The sequence below is a fragment of the Canis lupus genome, chromosome 3, assembly GCF_003254725.2.
Source record: "Canis lupus dingo isolate Sandy chromosome 3, ASM325472v2, whole genome shotgun sequence".
In the NCBI taxonomy this organism is placed as follows: Eukaryota; Metazoa; Chordata; class Mammalia; order Carnivora; family Canidae; genus Canis; species Canis lupus.
In genome coordinates, this window is record NC_064245.1 from 78,018,484 (window position 1) to 78,036,006 (window position 17,523).

Below are 17,523 nucleotides of genomic sequence, written 5' to 3' on the forward strand. Positions count from 1 at the left end.
TCACACTTGAACTCTTCACTCAGCTATAGTAAGTATCTGCATGAATACCAGCCAACTATTTTCTATAGACTTCTGACACCACAGCCAAACTGTTATAAAGATTACAGAAAGATAAGGGATAACTAGAAACCCGTGATGAAGTTATTAAATATTGAGGATGCTATGTAGCTACCATGACATGGCAGCTTGTTGTTCTTATCTCTGTAGGTCATCATGGCAGAAAGGTTTAGGTTTCTATTTTTTTTTTTTTTTATCATTGTTGTGCTTCTGCTGTGTTGCTTCTGATTGTGTAGCCCAATTTAAACCTGTTGGGTAGTTTCATCTTTAATATTTTGAGAGTCATTCACAGGATATTATTAATGCTTTTATTAGTTGTTTTATGTTCTTTTCATTGCTACTGTTTTTGCTGCCATAGTGACAAATCCAGACCTACATTTTCTCTTTACAGAATCATAATTTTGGAAGCAGAATTTAAGTAACTGAAAGTAATAAAAAGGAAGGAGTAGAGGTAGGAAAAAAATTCCAATCTCTTACTTACTTCTCATTAAATATTTTAAAAGGTCTACTCCAAGGTCTTCCCATAAACAGAGTCCTTTTATCTAAGGACGTCCTCCCCCAGCCAGCCGTACTACTCATATCTGATTCTCCAAATCCTGGACTCCACTCCAGTTGTGTGATTCTTGCCCAAGCATTTCTTTCTCTTTTCCCTCAGGTATTTCCCAGTTTTTGTTGAGAAATCTAGGTCTTGCTAGATCTTTTTCTTCTACTTTTTTCTGGTCTTATCTTTTTCTGCCCAATTTTTGAAAGAATTCTGTGTCCCAGAATTACAGCAATCTGATCTTCATCTCAAAAAGAGAGCAGGGCGCATATGTAGAGAGATTTCTTTGGCAAAACAGTATTGTGTTTTGCTTGTTTGTTTCTATCAAGTAGAGGCCGCTAATAAACTGTTGAGGTTTTCTTTTTTTATTTTTAACTCTCCCATCTGAGTAAATTCACTTAAAACTTCAAATTTAATATTTGTATTTGTAGATTAAAAATACTTAGCATGAAGACAATGTATAGCTCAAAGGATTCAGGTTTTGAATCAGTGTTTCTGATACTTTCTTCAACATGGTGTAGCTGTCAGTAATGCTTTTCATTCAGAAAATGAGCAAATTATTTCCCTTTTGGTTAGATCCCATAGTGCAATGCTCCAAAGCATGAATATATGGACCATGCCCTCTAGGATATTAGTTGAGGACAAGTTATCAGAAGGGACCACAGAGGAATTTTGGCTTGTTATACATGCTCATTTGGGTAACCTGATTTACCACAGGTTTCCCTAACCTGACTTTAGTTGGGTTATTTTAGTTTGTATTCTCCATGCACCTTATGTTGATAGGATCAACAGGATTTTAGAACGTGTAGAAAACAAGAAAATAATAAAAAAAAAATCCCCAGAATTTATATACAACATGGCAGTGATAATGATTGTATATTTGAAAGTTCGTAAGAAAGTGTATCTTAAAAGTTCTTACTGCATACACAAGTTCCTATGTGAGGCAACAAATCCATTAACTAAACTCATGATAGTCACTTTGCAATATATACATACATAATTAAGTTGTATGCTCTAAACTTATACAATATTATATATCAATTATATCTCAGTAAAGCTGGAAACAAAACAAAACAAATAATAGCATGCAGAATGTTTCTACAATCAGGAAGCATTTACTTTGTTTAATTTTCTTCTAAAGGGTTTAGCTAGTGGAAACAGATATCATATTTTGCATTTATGATAAAAAATATATCATCATAGAAAAGAGGAAAGATAACACCCATAATATTGGCCAAAAAAGAAACATGAAATACCAAAAATATTGAGCTGATTGAATAGAAGGCAATCTAAATACTATAAATGTTTTGTTGTTTTTAAGACATGGACATTTATATACATGTATATTGCATATTTATATTTTAATGTGTGATCTATACATATATGTAAACATATTTTATGCATGTGTGTTATTGCTCTGTCTCTGCAGCTTACACACAAGATAGTGAGATACTGTTTGCAAAACAAGCAAGCCTGCTGAGTTTAATTGCCACAAACAATAAGTCTCTCTAAACCTGCTACCAGCAGCATTTTGGTGTCCTTTATTAGTGGATATATAAAGACCCCTTTGAATTTTTAAAATCCATTGCTGCTGCTTTTCTTACCAGTGTTGGTACAGCAATATTCTGACTTGACCTACATTCTCCAGATCACTTTAATATTGTGCTGTTCCCCTTCTTACTACCAAAGAATGCACCTGGGCAAGGGAGATGGAAGATTAGTAATTGCTTTTTATTCCTAAGATTATGGCCAAATATATGTTTTCCTAAAGCATCCCATTCTGGGCAACACCTCTATACCTGGGTGAAATAAATCCACTAGCCTGCTTTCCTCCTCCATTAGGTATCTACATCTCACTAAGTGGCCCACTGCTTGCTACTGCACCAGGACAGTCCAATCTTCTCTCTTCCCCAGAGGCCATCACTTTCCTCAGGACTGACAGACGTTCAGAGAAAGTGCATTTGTGTATGTGACAGAGGCAGTGGAGGCAGGGGGACAGGTCTTTCATTTCCTTGTATACAAATAATCTACTCTGTGCAAAATGGGTCAGGTAAAATGTTTATTTCTGAACTCCATTCTCACTTTTTTTTCATAGTTTAAATTCATTTCTTAATAGTCATATGGTCTTATTTCCTCTATAGCGATAGTACTAGTGACAATGATTGGTGTGTGTGTCTGTCTATGTATCTGAAATGAAGCTATTTCATTCACTATCCATCCCTTTTTTTTATAATTTTTTTTATTGTTTATTTATGATAGTCACACAGTGAGAGAGAGAGGCAGAGACACAGGCAGAGGGAGAAGCAGGCTCCATGCACCGGGAGCCTGACATGGGATTCAATCCCGGGTCTCCAGGATCGCACCCTGGGCCAAAGGCAGGCGCTAAACTGCTGTGCCACCCAGGGATCCCTATCCAGCCCTTTTAACATTGCCCACAGATCAAAAGCAACCAGTGTTTGCAGCAGTAATTACTATTTCTAGCATTTGGCTCTGTTTGTGTAACTGTCTCCTTAGTTTGGGTTCTATCCAGTTCTATCATTAAAAAGTCTTCTTGTTTGGATTATCCTACCATAAGTCAATACACCTGTATCATGTTTCTGAACCTACAGATCTCCAATTTTTACTCAGTGGTGAATATCTTAAGAAGTCTTTCTTTCTTCCTGTCTTAAGCTGTTCTGTTTCAGATCACTACCATGAAGACTCTCAAAATCAGAGAGTTGCCAGGTCTCTGTAAAGAGACAGCCAAGAATATGATGAGCAAATTAGTAGCTAGAAAAAAACTTGGATGTATTTTCATGGCAAGATATTTATCAGAGCTTGGGGAAAAAGTTACTTATATTACCATCCCACATTTCTCTCATCTGCAAAATGGAATAACAAAGACCATAGAATTATAGGAAAGAGCTCCGCACTGTGTTGAGAGACAATTCTCCATAGGTCTGTTGTATTTTGCACCTTTTTTTGAGCAGAAAAAATGATTCCATTTGTATGAGAGCACCTTTCTAGGGATGTATAGGTAGCAAACAACCCCAGAAGGTAGAGTATCTCCTATTGAGAAAATAACATGTTTGTTTAATGTCCAGTATAATAAAGATGTATCCCTCTAGGAAAATATGGTAGGCTTACTGCCCATTATAAAATATTTGTTTCCCTGAAGCTAGAGGCTCCTCTACTAGAACACTGTACATTGAAAGAACAGGTGTTACCTGGCCTTCTTCATGTCACCTATGGAAGCTGGCACTCAGCAAATTAGCAAAAATGTGATTCTCTGGTTACTGCTAGTACTTTAGGTAATACAGTTTCCTTCTTCTCTCACCCAGGAGTCTCCAGCATCCATGAAAGTGTAACATGCCTATTCAATAGTTGGTAAGCAAGTTAAACTTCCAAACATTCGCTTTTGGGCTGACCAGGAAAACTACACTCAACTTCAGTATTTATGATGAGAATTAAAATGATTCATTTAAAATGTTCAGATTTCAGGTTTTTCAACATTTTGGTATTGGGGAATTAGCCTAATGCTTTCTAAATTACAAAAATATTTAAGACAATGGTCCTAGAAATGGAATTCCTGACAAATAGGGGAAGAGATAGCAAAAGATGGAGCTATATTTATTGAACTTTATTTTTAATGGAGTGGTTGCAGTATCATTTAGTACATATGTGATTAGGGAAGTAGAGTGATCAAATGATTAGATATCTATTTAAGTATCATAGTGCTATCATTAGAGATAAAGATTTCTAATTTAATATTTCCTACAGTTTATGATAAAAGCAAGTTTCAGACTTAATTATATCACATATTGATTCACAAGATGGCACATAGAGTCACAAAAAAATATATTATATATTTTATAACCTCTCTGACCTCTGCCTTTCTTAGTTTCAATAACACCTTGCATGAAAGTACACTTAAAAAATTGCAAAGATATTTTAGTACCATGATTCAGCCTATAACAAGATCAAGTTCAAAGAGAAGGATACTTAGAGTAGAAAGTGAAACAGAGGAGGAAAGAACGGATGAAACCAATAAGAAAAATAGCAAAATGGCAGATATGAACCCAAACTTACCAATAATCACATTAAATGTAAGTTATGTAAACACCACAATAAGGCTGAGATCATAATACAGAATAAAATACAAACCCCCATCTACGTACTGCCAAAAAGAAAACCACTTTAAAAATAAAAGCAGAGGACGCCTGGGTGGCTCAGTGGTTGAGCATCTGCCTTCAGTTCAGAGTGTGATCCTGGCGTCCTGGGATTGAGTCCCACATCGGGCTCCCTGCACAGAGCCTGCTTCTCTCTCTGCCTGTGTCACTGCCTCTCTCCCTGTCTCTCATGAATAAATAAATAACATATTTTAAAAATTTTTAAAAATAAAAGCAGAAAAAAGTTAAAAGTAAATGTGTACCATACCAACACAAAAGAAAGCTCAATTACTTATATTAATATCAAAGTAGATTTCAAAATAAAGAATAATACTAGAGATAAAGTTACTTCATTGTATAAAAGGATAGAAAAGCAAGGAACATCATCATCAAGAGGACTTGGCAATCCTAAATGTTTAGGTGCCTAAAAACAGAGCTTCAAAAATATATTAAGTAAAAATTGATAATACTGAAAGTAGATATTAACAAATTTCTAATTATAACTGAAGACTTACACACTCTTCTCAGTAATTAATATTGCAAGTGAACAGAAAATCAGTTAGGATATGGCATACCAAAGCAGCACCATCAGCAAACACCTCAATATGACATTTATAGAACTCTCCAATTAATAAGCTGCAGAATATACACTCTTTCCACATGCACATAAAACATTTTTGAAGGGAGACTATATTTTGGCCCATATGATAGGTCTCAATAATATCTAAAAAGATTCAAATAATACAAAGTATGTTATCTGATCACAGTATGTCAATTCTCTATAAATTGATTTATAGATGCAATGCAATCTCAATCAAAATCCCAGCAATCTTTGTGAAAAATGATAGCCACTTGGTTCTAAAATCTGTATGGAAATACAAAAGAGTTGGAATCATCAAAGAAACTTAAAAAAGGAAAAGAAAGTTGGAAGACTTGTACTTCCTGACTTTAAGAGTGAAGGAAGTTTGTTATTGGTGTAAAGATAATCAAAAATATCAATGGAATAGAAAAGAGAGCTCAGAAATAAACCCACACACATATGGTAAAATGATTTTTAAAGAGGCATCAAAGTCACTCAATGGGAGATAGATAATCTTTTCAAAAAGTGGTGCCAAAAACTTTGAATAGTCACATACAAAAAAAGAATTTTAGGCTATCTTTCACAGAGGTAAAAACATTAATTCAAATGGATAATAGATCTAAATATAAAAGCTAAAGTGTACTTCTACATTCTAAAAAGATTTTCTAGTGTAAAGTCTTAGGGACCTTATGTTTGGCAAAAATTTCCTAAGTAGATATCAAAAGCACAAACTCTAAAAAAATAAAAATAATAATGACTAATTGTATTTCCTAAAAGTTAAACTTTTTCTTTTAAAAGAACAGCCATTAAGCAAATGAAAATATAAGCTACAGACTGGAAAAATATAAGCTAAAGATTGACAGAAATTTGTTGAAAATATTTATTTATTATTTATTTATTTATCTATCTATCTATCTATTTATTTATTTATTTATTTATTTATTTATTTATTTATTTATGAGAGATAGGGGAGGGACGGGGGAAGGGAGGAATGGGGAAAGGGGAGAGGGAGAAAGAGAGAGAATACCAAGCAAACTCTCTGCTGAGTAGGGAGCCTGACGTGGAGCTTGATCCCACAATCCAAGAGATCATGACCTGAGCTAAAACCACAAGTCAGGCGCTTAACCAACTTAGCCACCTAGGCTCTGCTGACAGAATTATTATTTAAAAAATATATTTATTTATTTATTTATTTATTTATTTATTTATTTATTTATTTATTTATGACAGAAACAAAGATAGAGGCAGAGACACACACAGAGGGGAGAAGCAGACTCCCTGCAGGGAGCCAGATGCAGGACTCGATCCCAGGACCAGGGGACTACACGCTGAGCAGAGGCAGATGCTCAACCACTGAGCCACCCAGACATCCCCAGAATTATCTTTTTATCTAGAATATGTAGGGTACTGACAAGAGATAACAAGACAAGGAACCCAATTAAAAATGGCCAAGCATTTGAATGGTAAATTCATCAAAAATGAAGGTAGGCAAAATGGGTGAAGGTGCTCAAAAGGTACAAACTTCCAGTTATAAGGTAAGTAAGTTCTGAGGATGTAATATACAACATGATGACTATAGTTAACAACATTCTACTATATATTAATTATATATTATATATATAATATATTGAAAGTCGCTAAGAGTAAATATTTAAAAGTTCTCATCACAGGGAAAAACTTTGTAACTATGTGTTGTGGTAAATATTAACTGAACTTATTGTGGTAATCATTTATATATGTATATTTATATATATATGGATATTTATATATATCCACACACAATCATCATGTTATATACCTAAAATTAATACCATGTCATGCCAACTTTATTTTTTAAAAAAGAAAAAGAAAAATCTATATAGTCAACAAACAAGAACAAGAAAATATATGCTACATTACTAGTTATTAGAGAATGCAAATTAAAGCCACACTGAGTTTCTACTACACATTCTGTATGATGTCTAAAATCCAAAAGACTGAACATGTCAAGTGTTAGAAAGCATTTGGAATAACTGAAAACCTCATATGCTGGTAGCAGGAATATAAAATGGTACATTTTGTAAAGCCCTTTGGCAATTTCTTTAAAAGTTAAACAGTCCTGCCATAAGACCTAGAAATTCTACTAGGTTTATCCAAGAGAAATAAAAGTATATGTCCATTGAAAGTGTTTTCCATAAAGTTCTTAGCAGATTTTCAATATCCTTAAGATGGGAGGAAAACAGATCTATCATCTATCATCTATCTATTATCTATCTATAAATGAATAAGCAAATTTTGGTATATTCATAGAGTAGAATACTATTTGGCCAAAAACAGGAATGAACTTTTGATATATGCAACAAACATGGATCAACCTCAAAATAATTATAGGATGAAAGAAGATATACAAAGAAATGCTACATACTATGATTCTACTTGTATGAAATTCTAGAAAATTGAAACTAATCTACAGTGACAGAAGATCAATGATTATCTGAGGACTGGACATATGAGAGGGAGTGGGAAAATACTGGGAGGGGCTGGAGGAAATAATCACAAAATGGCATCAGGACGTTTTTGCCGGTGATGTATGTTTATTATCATCCATGTACACTTTAAGTTGTACACTTTCAATATATACAGTTTGTTATAGCCTATTATATCTAAAGCTGTACCAAAGGGAAAGAAATAACATTCTGGATGTAAATTCCTGTCAGAAAAAAAAAAAAAAAAAAATAAATAAATAAATAAATAAATAAATAAATAAATTCCTGTCAGAATCAAATATATCACACTCTAAAGTGTATTGACTCCTGGGCCATCTACATTCTCTTTCAGCGCTCATAGAAGAATGAAAGGAAGTCTTTTACATTTTCAGTGGGGATATCAATTGGTACAGCTACTGTGGAAAAACAGTATGGAGGTTCCTCAAAAAATTAAAAATAGAAATACCATTTGATCCAGTAATTTCAGTACTGGGTGTTTACCCCCCTAAAAATACCCTAATTAGAAGATATATATGCAACCTATATTTATTGCAGCATTATTTACAATAGCCAAGATAATAGATGCAACCTAAGTGCCCATTAGTGTAAGACTGGATAAGGAAGACGTGGAGCACACATCTACAAGAGTAGTATACCGCCATAAGAAACGAGAGCTCCTGTCATTTGGGACAACATGGGTAGATCTAAAGGCTACTATGCTAAGTGAAATAAGTCAAACTGAAAAAGACACATAGTGTATGATTTCACTCATGTGTTGAATCCAAGCAAATGAATAAACAAAAAGCAGAAAAAGACCCACAAACCCATAAATACAGTAAACAGATTGATGACTGCCAGAGGGCAGCAGAGCAGGGAGATGGGCAAAGTGGGTGAAGGGGAGCAAGATGCTAGCTTACTGTTATGGAATAAATAAGTCATGGGAATAAATGACATAGATAGCATAAGGAATAGAGTCAGTGGCATTGTAAGGATAGATGGTAGCTACACTTGTGGTGTGCACAGCATAATGTATAAACTTGTGGAATCACTATGGCTGTATACTGAAACTAATGTAACATTGTGTTCCAGCTGTACTTAAGAAATAAATAAGCAGAGAAAAAAGAGAAAGAGACAGAGACAGAGAAATAACAACTAATGGCAGAGTATGATCCTGTAGTAGAACATGGATTGGGGAGAAAAAAGTGCTGTAAAAATATTAGGATAACTGGAATTTTTTTAATATGGACTAGATAATGTTGTATTACTATTTTTTAAAAAGGTGAAGTATGTCCAATGTTATACATGTAAGTTAACAGTCCCTAGTGTTGTTTAGAGATGCTGAAGCATTTTTAGAATTTTTAGAACCATCTCTAGAGGATGCTATTCAGATTAAAAGCGTTCATTTGTCATCTGACCAATTAATGCTATCAAATATTTGGATAAATTGGGGATCCCTGGGTGGTCAGCAGTTTACCACCTGCCTTTGTCGCAGAGCATGATCCTGGAGACCCGGGATCGAGTCCCATGTCAGCTCCCTGCACGGAGTCTGCTTCTCCCTCTGCCTGTGTCTCTGCCTCTCTCTCTGTGTCTCTCATGAATAAATAAATAAAATCTTAAAAAACAAAACCAAATATTTGGATATTCTCTCTTAAAAAAACCTAACCATCCCTACTTTACAGACCAGAATTACTTGGCATGTGAATGGCCACATGTGCACACACATAAATACATATATATAATAAAATTATAATATAATATAATATATATTATATTATATTATATTATTACAATAATATAATTATATAATAAATTGTAAAGGACAAAATCACTCACAATTCATCTTACGCTTATTTTTCATCTCAATAAAAAACAAAGATACCATGTAGACTTCTATGAAGATCAAGAGAGATAATATACATAGAGCATAAAGCATGAGTACATAGTAGTATTCAATACTCATTTAATGGAAACTAAACTTCTTTACTATAGCAAAGAAAATCAGCTGATGAAATATTCTTTTTCTGGCTTTGCTGATTCTGAGAGTTTCAGCAGTTGTCCAGGGATTGCTTCTGTGGCTTCAATGGGGTCTATTAATAATCAGGAGAGATATCAAAGTTTTTTCCCCTCTCTCATTTTCCTTTACTCTGACTTGAGAGAAGAGTATTGCTTTTATTATATAATGTTCAAAAGGAGATAATAGAGGCCATTTATTTTTATAGCCTAGTGGTTTTCAGCCTGACTGAATATTAGAATCAAATGAAGAATTTTTGAAATGCCTCTACCTGGACCCAATCTTAGACCCTAGAATTTCTGAGGGTGTGGTCCAAGCATCAGTATTTAAAAAAAACATCCTGTGCATTTCAATGGCTAGAAAAGACTGAGAATGACCAAGTGACACTTTCTGTTAAGAACTTTACTACTTTACTGAATTAATACTCCAGGTACTCCAGGAAGTTAGAAATTTATTTCAGATTTTATGCACACACATAGACACACATGCACACTCCTTTACCCAGAATAACAAAGATACATACATATATGCGTATAAAATGTAGAAACCTAGTGAAATAAAGTCAGACATTTTTTAAAAAGATTTTATTTATTTATTTAAGAGAGAGTGAGAGTGAGAAAGATCACAAAGGGGGAGGAAGAAGGAGATTCAGACTTGCTGCTGAGTAGGGAACCCAATGAGGGGTTTGATCCCAGGACCCTGAGATCATGAGCTGAGCTGAAGGCAGATGCTCAACCAACTGAGCCACCCTGATATTCTCAAAAGTCAGACTTTTTAAACAAGTTTTTGAATCACTCTTTCCTGCCAATAAATGGTTATTTTCCTAACACATTTTTTTCCACTTTTGACTCTCTGTAAGTTACATATGTAGTGTAGAGTTGACATAGCCCATATGATCACTTTTTGATTGTGTGCTTTAAAGCATTTATTAAATTTATTAAGCTGTGCTTACTGTGAGTACATCAAACCCCAAACTAAAATTAAATCAAGATGAATCAAACCTGGGGACTGGTAGCAGATGCTAGCCATCCCACCTAATTGTTTAACAGCATATGCAGAGAGACAATCTCCAAGGCAACTGAAACATAAAACCACACAAAGATTTGATTTTGTTGATTGAAGTCAACACCTTGAATTGCACAATGAAGAAAAAAAAAAAAGAAAAATAAAAAGAAAGTCATTCCACAGAATAGGATAGGGTAGGTTATGTAAGGTACAGTAATCAGGATCTGTAGAAATCACTATGATGTGCTGAGGCTTAACGCTCAGATCAATGCTGGAGATTATGTTATTGATAGACTCAACTTTACTCAGGATAGCTATATATATATATATATATATATATATATATATTCTTCTTTATATATTGGTGACACTCCTGTTCTTCACTTTAAAGTTTCTACATAGAGCTTTGGTCTAAAGACATTCCCCTTTTTTCACTAGATGTGAAGATATTCACTCCCAGTCTCAGTGAGGAGAAGGACTGCTTTCAACAGTTAGCAGCATTATGGATTTTCCTTATAAAGAGGTAAAAACAAGCAAATAACTATTTTCTTAAGTCACCAGTCACAGCATAAGAGAAAGGGTCCTATTCATTTATCCAATGGAGAATTGCAAGGGAAAGGATATACTAAGAGTCTACCATTACTTCTCTCTGAAAGGAAGTATGGTTTACTTTAAATCCAAGCTTTGAGGATTCCTCTACATAAAAAAATCATTATTAAATATTTAGTCTGCAACCTGTCTATGGTATCCTTTACTTTCTCATTGCCTGGATAGTCTGATGCATCCCTTATTCTTTCTATACCATAGTGAGATACACACTGACAAACTCAGGAATTGTATCCCTTTTTTTCTGGGTAAAAAACCACTTAAAAACCTAGTTCCTTGAAGTTAACATCATTTATTGAGCTCTAGATTCTGAGAGTTAATTTGGATTGGTTTCACCTGGATAATTCTCTCCTGGTCTATGTGGGCCTCACTCATTCATCTGTAGTCAGATTCTGCTCAGCTCAATAGATCTGTTTCAGGAAGTTGACTGAATGATGGCTAAGAAACAGGGGCCACTGGGCCACACCTCCTCTCCCACACAGCAGTCTAATCTGATCTCATTTACATGATAACAAGTGTTCCAAATGCTCTCCAAGTTGATGCAAGCTTCACAATTGCTAATTTCTCATTGGCTAAAATAGTCACATGATCAGTGCAGAGTCACGGGGTGGAGGAGACTCCACCTCTTGATGAATATTTTTGTAACCACCTCTTTTGTAATCTCTCCTATCCTTCCTTCTGGCAATAACCATTCACATTCTTTCCACATGCAGACTTTATTCATTCTATCTCAAAGCTTTCAAAACTCCCATTCTGGCTTGGAGTCTAGGATTAAATGATGTCCATCAAGTCCTGAGGCAGTTCTTTTCATCCAGGGAAACCCTTGTACTTCCCACTGTCTGAATAAATTAATCTCTTTCTCATCCCTGGTAATTCTATGCTTGTATTTATTTTTCATAAGCCATGGTGCATTTTTAGTTATCTGAGTTCTTGTTTTCATTCTAGAATGAGTGCAAGGGCAAGGTGAGTGTTTTATTTATTTCTGCTTATCCTGCCCATATCATTACTTTCATATGGCCATGTTCTATATATATTTTTTTGAGTTTTGAATGAAGAAATGATTGAAGATATGAATGACAAAGTTTATGGCCTGATGATGCAAGGAGACATTTTTTTTTTATATGTAATCTGAAGTAGGCAATTTTTTGTAAGACTAATCTAAAATTGAGTTTTTCTGGAACCACAAAGAGGTGAAAGTTCATACAGTATCCAAACAAATCTTTAATAAGTATCATGTCATTTTTCAGCTTTGGTTGGCACTACATGATAACTAACAAATTATACATAAACTCATAGGCATAAGATGAAAGAATTGTTCAACTCAGAAGATATCAAAGGTCCAACTTGTAATTTCTGGTTTCTAAAGATTTTCTATTATCTTGGTCTTATCTATCAGATCATTTTTGGCCATTTGTTTTTATATAAAGTCAAAACACAAATGCTTATGAGTAACATGGTAAATCTTTGTATCTTTACACCCCTGACATTTTAAATCAGAAGAGCCAGAAAGAGTTAGATTTATTTAAAATATAAAAAGAGATTAAGAATATTTAAAAAAAAATTACTTATTCATGAAAGTCACAAGGAAAGAAGCAAAGACAGGCAGAGGGAGAAGCAGGCTCCCTGCAAGGAGCGTGATGCGACACTCCATCCCAGGACCGGGGAATCATGACCTAAGGCATATAGATGCTCAACCACTGAGCCACCCAGGTGCTCAAAAAGAGATTGAGAGTTTATTTATTTTTATTTTTTTAGACTTTATTTATTTATTCATGAGAGACACACAGAGAGAGGCAGAGACACAGGCAGAGGGAGAAGCAGGCTCCATGCAGGAGCCCAATGTGGGACTCGAAACCGGGACTCCAGGATCACGCCCTGGGCTGAAGGCTGGAGCTCAACTGCCGAGCCACCCAGGAGTCCTGAGATTGAGAATTTAAAAACAACTTTATATCGGTATTTTTAATGTAGAACACTGATGAGCATTTCTTTTTTGTCAGTGCATGTTTACTATTATTACAAATGTCCTATCTGTATATGAGCATTTTTATAAATAGGCACATTCATATTTCTCTGTTTTTCTTATTTCTGCATTAGTATATTATTTTGGTATTTCTATGGCCATATATAGGACTATGTATAAATCTGCATAATGGTTAAAAATCTGCATAATGGTATTAAGATATCCATGTATACATTGTGTGTACACTTGTTTATTGCATATGCAAGGGTTTGCTAAGAGATTATGGGACATTTCAGAAGATGACTTTATAGGAGCACTTCAAAATTATATGGCTATAGTGTAGGTTGTAGCATGTGTCTACTTATGAGAGGAATGTATAGTTGGCTACATGGATGGGCACTCAGTTTCTGCCCCTAAAGAAACTCTTTAGCTCACTTGAGGCATCTGGCTACTAGAAAGTTTTCAATAATTTAATTTATGTTTTAAAGCATTAAGATAACTAGTGGAAAACAAATTCTAGAGTCAATCAGATTAGTGTTCTAATTGTTGCTTTACCATTTCTCAGTAGCCTTCAGTGAACTATTTAGCAGATGTTGGTGAATTACCACCACTTACAAAGTAGTTGTGTTCGATGTTCTAAATGAATGTATATACCTGTGGTGAATACTGGAACTACCACTAATTGTCTATGTGACTTTGAACAAGTTATATCCTTAAACTTGAACTTTTTTCATTCGTGCAATGACTATACTCATACCTACTGAGTCGAGTATGTGACAATAACATGAAATAGGATCATGTAAGGATTGTATGAAATGCATTAGCTTAAGTAGAGCACAAGGTTTAACATGTGAAAAGTGCTGAATAAATCTTAATAAGTATACTTCCTTGTTAAGAATTCTGTAAGAGAGAGAATGCAGAAAAGGTTAGAGCATTACATTATTTGGATTGTTTGTACCAATACAAACAGTATCCATTTTTGTACTGTACTAATTACAATTCATTTTTGTACTGTACCCATTTTGTATTATACCAATTATTTTTTTTGAACCAATACAAACAAATGCCTATTATGGAATATCACGAAATAAGAGATATAGTCTTCAAAATATTCATCTTCCAAATTAATTAAAGGGATTTGAAAGCAAAAATAATTAAAAATTGGAAACTACTTACTATAAACCATTTGTATCTTAATTAAAGTATAAATTTTAAGATCAGATTGACTTTCTTACTCCTTTGAATATCCAAAATAAGATAGAGAAAAATAACCTATCAGTTTATAGATGCTTGGGCATTATTTCCCTCTGCATCCAATTTGAAAACTAGGCTATTTCTTTTTTCACTTCAAATAGTCACCGGATGGTAAGAATATTATCTTATACTTTCTGTCAACTATCTCCTATTATTTTTAACACTCTGAAATAATATCCGTTCTAGGACAGTTCATCACTAATATTTTTAAACGCTATTTTTTAAGATTTTATTTATGTATTCATGACAGACACAGAGAAAGGCAGAGACACAGGCAGAGGGAGGAGAAATAGGCTCCATGCAGGAGCCCAATGCCGGACTTGATCCCGGAACTCTGGGATTATGTCCTGAGCCGAAGGCAGATGCTCAACCGCTGAGCCACCCAGGTGTCCCTAAAACACTATTTTTAGACCGGTTTTATGTTCATAGCAAAATTGAGAGGAAGGTACAATGATATATCCCATATATCCCCTACCCCACGTATGCACAGGCTCCCTCATTTTCAACTTCCCCCACCACAATTGGTACATGTGTCACCACTGATGAACATACATTGACACATCACTAATATATATTTTTTTCATTTTTACATTTTAGACTTCTTCACATTTAGCAAGGTGTCTTTCTCATTTCCCCTCCTTATTTGTCAATACTAATTTCTCCACTAATGGAGACACATTAAGACACGAAATATTTATATCAATGAATGTCAGTAAACATTTCTTAAGTTTCATTAAAAATTCTATGCATCAAAACAGCTAATTAGAAACTATATAGATAGAGATATAGGATTAGTTGATGTAAGATATAAGCATATTGAGTTAATTGAAAATTGATAGCACACCTTGACCTTCTTTCTGGTACTTTTTAAAGAGCATTTGAGAAAATACAATGTAAGGTTTTTTTTTTTGTTTGTTTTTTGTTTTTTTTTTTCCCACTTCATATATACTCTCCTTTTTCTGGTTCCATTTTATTTAGCCAACTAGATTTTTTTTAAGAGCAAAACATTTATATATCAAATGGCATGACCTACTCTCATGGATTGTTTACCCTACTCTGTCTGACTTCCCCATCGCCTTTAATGTACTATCATAATAACTGGCTTTTATTCAGCATGGTAAGAACTATTTCTAATATATATAGAAGAAATAAACATAACCCAATCACATTAGGTATTTTATCTAATGATTATAAAAGTTCCTCTGAATAAAGAATGCAATTAAAAATATACTATTCCATTTCATTTTGGAGATGTGATTAGGTTAAAAATGGTCTTTTCAACCTATGCTTAACCCTGGTTTCTAAACAGTGAAATTTTTCAGGGCTTACACAGGTTGTGACTTTCTTTTCTTTAACATTTTATTTATTTAATCATGAAATTCAGAGAGAGAAGCAGAGACATAGACAGAGGGAGAAACAGGCTCCTTGAAGGAAGCCCGATGTGGGACTTGATCCCAGACCCAGGATTGCACCCTGAGCCAAAGGCAGGCGCTCAACTGCTGAGCCACCCAGGCGTCCCTACACAGGTTGTAATTTTAAGGCTGAACCTCTAGAAATTTCTTAGCAACTACACACTACCGGAATAAGTGAGGCAAAAAGCCATTAATAATGCTTTGCACAGTGAGACTTATATTTGGGGACAAAACAGGAGACTGGTTCTCTAATAATAAAAAGCATTAAAAACATAGTCAAACAAATATTGATTTCTTATTCTAACAGTATTCATTAAAATAAACTTATGAATCAGATTTAATTTGGTGATATAAAAATAAATTTTAAAATAGATAACTGATATGATACAAGTGCTTTCTCTTAAAAAAAAAAAATTAAAATGGCCTTTATCAAAACCAGCCACATACTTCTGTCTTAGTCTGCAAACTTTCCTTAATACAGTGGTCACCAATTATTTTTTATTTTCCCTTGATGCCATTTACTTACTCAGAGCCCATCCAAACGTTTATTTCATTAGCATCTCTCAACCACAAGGATACCATCCCATGGGCCATTTGAAAGATTCCAGATATTCTGAATCAAATATTAAATACGTATCAAATATCTCCTCTCATATCTACTCTTGACACAATTTCAACTACAAATATAACTCAGTGTATTAGGTAGACTCCTAAAATGTTTCTATGATTTCTGATCATAACCTTGGAGACTGAATATAATGAATAGGTCACTTCCATAATTATGCTATATCACACAGTTGACCTTAAAATAGGGAGATAATCCAGATGACCCTAACTTAACCCACAAACCCTTTAACATCAGAAACTTTTCTCTTACTGGCAGCAGACGGAGAAGCCAGAAACTCCACGCATGAGAGGTATTGGACTCATGCTCATGGGCTTTGAAAGGTGTCATGGGACAAGGAATGTTGGGAGTCAACAGCCTCAGAGCCAACAAAAAAACTCTGAAAAATACCCCCCCCCCCCCAAAAAAAAAGAAAACCCACCTCAGTTCTTTTTTGATACAGGCTGCTAAATTTGCCAGCAACCTAAATGAGCATAGAAGCAGATTCTTCCAAGGTTTCCAGTTAAGATCGCAGCCTGGTTGAAACCTTAATCTCAACCTCATGATACCCTAAGGAGAGAACCCAGTTGAGCCATGTAAGGTTTTGACCTATATAATATGAGATAATAAACAGGTGTTGGTTTAAATTGTTAGTTTTTGGTAATCTGTTTCCTAGCAATAGAAACCTAATGCAGTCTAATTCTATTATTTTCAAGATTTTTGGAGCAGATCCTACTTTCTAGATGAGATCTTTGTAGAAAGTCAGTATGTAAAATTTCTATAAACAGAATTCCTCAGATTAAAAACAAGTAGTCAATTCTAGGTAACGACTTATAGACCTATCAGAGAACCTCAGAAATCTTCAGAAGCCCAGGTGAAT